Here is a 7,650-nt window from a genome sequence, read left to right as displayed (position 1 = left end):
TCAAGCCCCACTTCGGCTTATGGCTGAAGACCTTCACTGTCAAGCCGAAGGTGGTGGGATCTAAACTCCCGTACCTTTGACAGGACTGGCAGAAGATGGCCGGACAGATCGACTGACCAGCTCCTTTGCCTGAAGGCCCCGCAGACGCTCTTCTGGCGAAGATGTTGACTCCGGCCCCTTATAAGGTGCCGGAGAAGACCAAGAAGGCCAAGGGAGCTCGAAAGAGTTCCCGACGCCAGGCGTCGTCGGACTCACCGTCCGATGACTCTGCGGCGCACTCTTCCCCCGAAGACGAGGAGGAAGAAGAAGAAGATGCTCCCCCACTGACTAGGGGAGATAGAAAAAGGAAGGCCGCCCCAACTGGGGAGGCCGGAGGGTCCAAGAAGGGAAGGACTCTCCTTCCGGACGGTTCCACCACCGCCGACGAAGGCGAAGGCGAGTGGTTTCCCAGGGTCAAGCCCTCGGGGAGATCGTAAGTATTCGGATACCAAAGTAACTCCTAGGATTCCTTTGTCGCACTGCTTTTTCTAACGCCAAACGCAATTATGCTGGCCGCCACGAGCCAGTATCGATGTATCATCGGACGGCTCCTTAAGCTTGTCGGACATGGATAGCGATCCAGTCCCGACCACCACCTCCCCTCATCCCGCTGACGACGCCGAGGTGTTGTCTCAAGAGGCACCGGATCGAGGGGAGACAGTCCTGGAGGCGCCTCAAGGCGACCTTCCGGACTCCGGGAGCCGCAGGGACGGGGCCCCCGAGGGCTCCGAGTTCGACCCTCATCTGAACACCATGCCGGACCCTCCAGCGGTTCCGGGCTCGGGCAGGTGGCCTCCTTCTAAGAGGGGCAAGACGCCTGTGCCGGTGACCTCTGTCCATCCAGAGGCACCAGACAATCTGCTGGAAGCGCTTCGCAGCGCTTCCATCGACGAGGAGCACCATACTATCATGAGTGCGGTGATCCAGAATGTTCAGTCCGCCAAGAGTGGATTGACTGAAGCCTGTGCCAGCCTCCTAACAGGCTTTGAGGTAAGTGTTTTAAAATGTAGTAGAAATATTACCGCATAGACAGTAGCCCCTGATGCTTTGTTCGGTGTTCACAAGGAAAAGCCGAACAGAGGATCAAATAATATCGCAGGAGTCTAATATAAGTATGTCAATATGCATATGCAGGCTTCGCTGCTGGCGTCCGCCACACTAACTGCGGAGGTCGCCGTACTAAAGAAGGACCTTGAGGGGTCCAAGAAAAGAGCTCGGCCTTGCCAAAAGGCAGCTCGAGGAGAACAAGGGTAAGTAATACCCCGTCTATAGATATGTATATATAAAAAAGGACGCGATTGGAAAATGATAGGATCATTGTATGTTTTCCAGGGGCCACGACTGAGGTGGCGACCCTGAAGCAAGCGCTAACCAAGGCCGAAGATACAGCGGCCAAGGAGCGCACCGAGCGAGAAAAGCACGAGGCTCGGGTGGGCGAGGTGCAGCAAGAGCTCCAGGCTCTCGTGACAAAGCACGAGGCGTTGGAGCTTGACTTGAAGACGCGAGAGTCTGAGCTTGCCGCGGCCCTTGAGAGCGCAAAGAGTGCCAAGGCCGAGGCCCAGAAGGCCCTCCAGGAGATCGACGCAATGAAGAAGATAGCGGCGGGTATTAATTCAACTAATTCAACTACTTTTATTAATTCAACTAGGTCTATTAATTCAACTAAGCATTTACTAAAAATAAACTATAGTTCTATTAATTTTCTTACTAATTAAAATGTGTGTGTGTTGTGTGTATATATAAACTAAAAAAATATATAAACTAGCTCTCTATTAATTCAACTAGTTCAACTAAGCATTTACTAAAAGTAAACTGGTTCAACTAAGCATTAATCTATAAATAAACTGGCAACTCATCTAATTAATCTATAAGTAAAAGTATACTAATTAATTAAAATGTATGTGTGTGTATGTATGTGTGTGTGTGCGCGTGTACGTGATTGTGTGTGTGTGTGTGAAGTGTGCGTACGTGTGTGTGTGTATGTGTGTAGTGCCACCCCGTACGCCGCTGCCCCATACGTATGAGCGGGGGCGGCGACATACGGGGCGGGGGCGCCGGCGTACGGGGCGGGGGCGGCGGCGTACGAGGGCGGCGGGTGTGAGAGACGTACGGCCGGCGACGACGACGGATGGCGGCGGCGTACGGGGCGGTGGCGCGAGAAGACGACGACGACGGGCAGCGGCGGGGACAGCGACGACGACGACAGACGACGGGCGACGGGGACAGCGACGGCGGCGACGACGGGAGCGGCGCGCGGCGATGTCGCGAGAAGAGGTTGGAGAAGAAGTGGGGAGATGAAACTGAAATTTTCATAAGTGCTATATATATAGGAGGGGCCTTTAGTACCGATTCGAGCCACCAACCGGTACTAAAGGCTAATTTTCGCCAGGCCAAGCGGCGGGAAACGAACGCCTTTAGTACCGGTTGGGGCCACCAACCGGTACTAAAGGCCTGGCCTTTATTACCGGTTGGAGCCTCCAACCGGTACTAAAGGCTGTGCGCTGCCATCCCGCGGTGCACAAAGTTTAGTCCCACCTCACCGGGCGAAGGGCAGCCGCACTGGTTTATAAACCCAGCGGCGGCTACCCCTTTGAACTCCTCTATAAAGCAGGCTTCTAGGCCTAACTACGGCGCGCTGCCCTGTGAGCCTGCTGGGCCTTGAGGGCCTGTAATTGCACGCCCGTGGCCTAGCAGGCCCACTAGGCAGCGCCCCAATCTTATTTTTATAGTTTTTTTTCTTTTCTGCTTTATTTTTTTCTTCTATTTATTTCTACGTAGTTTTTTATATAGTTTTTCTTTTCTGTTATATTTATTTTATTCTATTTATTTGTGAGTATTTTTTTATATAGTTTGCCAAGATTCAACATTTTCAGAGTTCATTTTGTAGTGATTTTCAATTTCACTGTCATTTAGCTCTCTAAACAAGTCGGTAAATGAATGAAAAATAGCAAATGATGTCAGAACGTGTTGGAAATTGATGACGTCGCTTTGAATGGTGCGTACTAAACGCAAAAAATGTCTGGAGTTCAAATAAGTTTAAAAAACATGAAGTGCCCGTATAACACATGAGTTCTCGTCCGAAGCACTGATACTCCGAAAAAGATTGTCCAGTTTGTACATGAAGTGCGTCTAGTTTTTGCCGTAACCCTCTCTACTCTCTTGCACATGCTATGTGGGTGAAATGATGATACCATGCCAAGTTTCAACATTTTCAGAGTTCATTTTGTAGTGATTTTCAATTTCACGGTCATTTAGCTCTCTAAACAAATCAGTAAATGAATGAAAATAGCAAATGATGTCAGAACGTGTTGGAAATTGATAACGTCTCTCTGAATGGTGCGTACTGAACGCAGAAAAGTCTGGAGTTGTATTAAGTTAAAAAAATGAAGTGCCGATGTAACAGATGAGTTTTCGTCCGAAACCGGCCCTGATACTTTGAAAGAGATTGTCCAGTTTGTACACGAAGTGCATCCAGTCCGGAGTTGTAATAAGTTATTAAAAATAAAAAAGAGGCGCAATGCTTGTTAATTAGCTTCAAGCCTTTCGGAATAGTGTAGACTGCACTTCAAATAGCTCTGTGCAGTCTACCATATTCCTCAAGGCTTGAAGCTAAGCAACGTGCAGGTGAGCATTGAGCCTCTTCTTCATCGTCTCTGCACTCAGGGCTTATAAAATGCTCCTAGTGCCTCTCTCTTCGTGAGGTGGGACTAAAAAACAGCTTACTAAGAAACTCTAGTACCGGTTCATGCCATGAACCGGTACTAAAGGTGCTCGTGGGGCCCCAGCCTGACCACAACCTGACACAGCCTCATTAGTACCGCTTCGTGGCATTTAGATTTCAGGGTCATTTAGCTCTCTAAACAAATCGGTAAATGACTGAAAAATAGCAAATGATGTCAGAAAGGGTTGAAAATTGATGACGTCGCTTTGAATGGTGCATACAGAACGCAAAAAATATAAGAGCATTTAGATCATGATATTATATTTCTTTACATTCTGAATTGTCAATATGATCTTATACATCAAAAATACTTTGATCATCAATGATTTTTTGTGTACAATATGAATTGTCAATATGAGTCCTCAACAGTTTGTAAACCGCTGAAGACTCATATTGCAGCCACAAATTCTACACACAGAGTTCAATGAAGACCAAGTGCTTGTGATAGTTTGAGAAGTAACATATTTAAGGTGGTAAAAACCTTGTTAGGGGTGCGAGGTGGGACTAAAAATAGCCTGCCACAACCTCTTTAGTATCGGTTCGTGGCACGAACCGGCACTAAAGGGTGATGGTGGGGCCACAGCCTGACCGCAGCCTGCCACAGCTTCTTTAGTACCGGTTCGTGGCATGAACCGGTACTAAAGATACGCCACGAACTGGTACTATTGATCTCCGCCACGAACCGGTACTATTGATCACATTAGTGCCGGTTCTGTTACAAACTGGGACTAATGTGCTTCACATTTGACCCTTTTTCTACTAGTGAACCTGCACAGCCACAACACCAGCGACTGTCAAGAGCTCCGGGCCATCCGAGATGGACGCTTTGGTCGATGCCCCGAGCGCAATGACCGGGGATACGACCGAGGAGGAGGACGAGGTGGAGGACACTGGGACGACCGCGGCCACCGTCAGGGGTGGCGCGACCGGCCTCGCGAGGACCGCTGGCAGGACCAGCCTCGTGAGGGTGCCTGGAGGGATCAGCCTCGGGAGGACCGCCCTCAAGGCAATGCCGGTCTTCCTGCACTGCCGCCACCACCAAGAAGGAACGACGACCACCAACAGTACGAGGGGGCTGGGGGCTTCCAGGAACCATGTGCAATCGCCTGCATCTTGGGTGGAGCTCAGGCCCCAGCATCTCAGCGTATCTTCAAGCAGTTTGCTCATGAGGAGAACGTAGTGCTCCCCAGGCTTGAGGCCACACGCCCGCTTAGGTGGTCCAACTGCGCCATCACCTTCAGCTCTGCGGACCAGCTCAAATGTGTGGCCGCTGCTGGCGCTCTCCCAATGCTCTGCTCACCCGTCATCAGCAACGTACAAGTCACCAAGACCCTCATCGACGGTAGCGCAGGGCTTAACATCCTGTCCGTTGACACGTTCGACAACCTCCAAGTGCCATACGATCAAATGCAGCATACCAAACCCTTCTCAGGAGTGACTGACAGCTCCACCACCCCGATAGGGCAGGTTCGCCTCCCTGTCACCTTTGGCCAGTGCAACAACTACCGCACTGAGCTCATTGAATTCGACGTCACCCACATCCGGCTGCCGTACAATGCTATCCTTGGGTATCCGGCACTAGCCAAGTTCATGGCAGTGATACACCACGGCTACAATGTCCTCAAGATGCCAGGAAGTGGCAGAATCATCACAGTCCCCTGCGAAGAAAAAAGATGCGGTGTGCTCTCTCGAGCGCGCCTTTCAAGCTCCAGCAATCAAAGACCCTGACAGCAAGGGCGAGTACCCTCCTGAGGTCACCCCAAGAAGAAGAAGAAACTACTCCGCATAGGGCCTCAGGGGAGCAGCGCCTCTAGCGGTGCCACATCAGGATCGGCGCCCGCACCTGGGGCACCTGGGGCTCGGGGGCTCTCCTCTGGAGGGCCTCGGACCTCACCAACGTCACGAGGGAGGCGCTCGGGCACCACATGGAGGCATGCTTTGCGGAACGTCTTCCTCGAAAGGGCCCCGGGCAAGGAGCGCCCGGTGCTCAGGAGTTCATCACCAAGACCACTCAGGAGCTGCAGGATGCAAGGGCCATGCATGGCGACCGCCGTTCGCTTGGCGCAGCCCCACATCCAAGCGAGGATAGCGGGCCGCGCGTCTGTATCGGCATCCGAGAGCTCAACAGGGCCGCATGTCAGGAGCGCTTCTGGCCTTCGCGCGTGGGACGTTGTGAGGGCCCACCTCACAGCTATGTTCGCATGCCATTCGGCCTGCCGAGCATGGCAGCCGTCTTCCAGCATAACCTGCAGAGCGTCCTGGCGGCTCAGGAGGCCCGGCATCGCGCGGTCTTGATGGAGATGGAGACGATGCTCAAGGAACCACCAGGGCCCCCTGAGCCTCCCGAGGCTCTGGACCCTGGCGGCTCATGAGCGGCAGCCCCTTCACCGTGCATCTTCACCTACCTCGACATCCCTTCGACAACGGAACGAGGTGAGATTTTCCAAGTTTATTTAGTTGGGAGCGCCCCCTGGGCAGCATCATTTCCAGGCCATGTGGGCCTGTCCCTGCGGCATGTATCCTTTTTATATCTTTAGCTTACCCTGCTTGGGGTGCCCTTCAGGCTGCATCATCCCCAAGCCGCTCGGGTCCGACCCACTGGCATGTATCGTTCTCGCTTCTATTCCAATTAGCTTTCCTACTAGCATGATTTACCTATGGTTATCATTTTCCTGGTTTACATCTCGCGGCCTCCCGCATCACTGACCGATTTCTTGTCTACCCCACTACGGGAACTCTGCCTGTCGGCACGGTGCTTGCGCATGGGTCCGTCCCTGGAACTCTGATAAATCTGAGCGGTCGAGCTCTAACTCGCGGCACGCCCCGCGCACGTCACCTCACCATTCCCCTTAGTGCCTCCATCCTCTTGCGGAACAACCAGTGGCAACATGTGCCCCTCCTCGCGCTAACCTGCAGGGACTTCCCGAGGATGACGGCAGGCGGTACCATGGGCTCCCTCTTCTCCTATGAGATTCGCTTGCACGTTAAAAGGGGGGCTCCTGAGCATCGCGACTCAGGAACTCTTACTGGCTCTCCAGCCCTCACCCCCTGGCCTTGACCACGGCATCGCGACCTGGCATACCAGCAGTGGCTGAGCTCGCTCGAGGGCCAGGACCTGAGGAAGTAGAGCACTTAGAAGAGCGTGGAGAAGAGGGGGAGGTTCGCACGGGCCTGACCTAGCCACGCCACGGCTGCCGACGCATGAGTCTGGCACAACACAAGGAACCGAATCTAGACCGCCAAGATAAGTTTCGCACCCGATCGACCGAGCGCTACAACATAGAACTTCCACCTGTGCAGCCTTGTGACGGCAACGTCGCCTCCATTTCTTACTTCTTGGTGACTGCTTGTGCGCTAAAGGGGACCTATTGAGCATCGCACCTCAAGAGCTCTTACTAGACCTCGGGCCGCTCACCTCCTTGCCTTGACCACGGCATCGCAACCTGGAATACCAGTGACGGCTGCAGCCTGCCTGGGGACCGGAACCTGTCAGCGTAGAACACCAAGTTGCCGCGGGGTTGGAAAGGGGAGACCGAGCCAAAACAAGACATGCGTTCACAAATTTCCATAATAAGGATAATATCAACAAAAGACATTATAGATCATTTACACACACCTGCGGGGTCCATCTCGATTCCTCGCAGGGAACAAAAGAAGGGAGTCTCCAGGAGCCCTATCTACACGCGCCTGCGTGGCCGACGCCATCATCAATAGTGGGCCATGGGAGGCCGGCGCCAACCCCATCCAGATCAGCGACATCGACGGGCGGACGCTGCGGCCTTGCTCCGGGCGCGGCGAGAGCTTGGGGGCACGTAGTTGTCGTTGCTCGTCTCCGGGGTCTCATAGGGCTCGGGAGAGTCGCTTGAGTCCCAAGCACTGCCGCTGCTGCT

Source organism: Triticum urartu, chromosome 1, assembly GCF_003073215.2.
Source record: "Triticum urartu cultivar G1812 chromosome 1, Tu2.1, whole genome shotgun sequence".
Classification (NCBI taxonomy): Eukaryota; Viridiplantae; Streptophyta; class Magnoliopsida; order Poales; family Poaceae; genus Triticum; species Triticum urartu.
The sequence above is the reverse complement of the archived record's forward strand: the minus strand, read 5'-3'. Positions refer to the sequence as shown.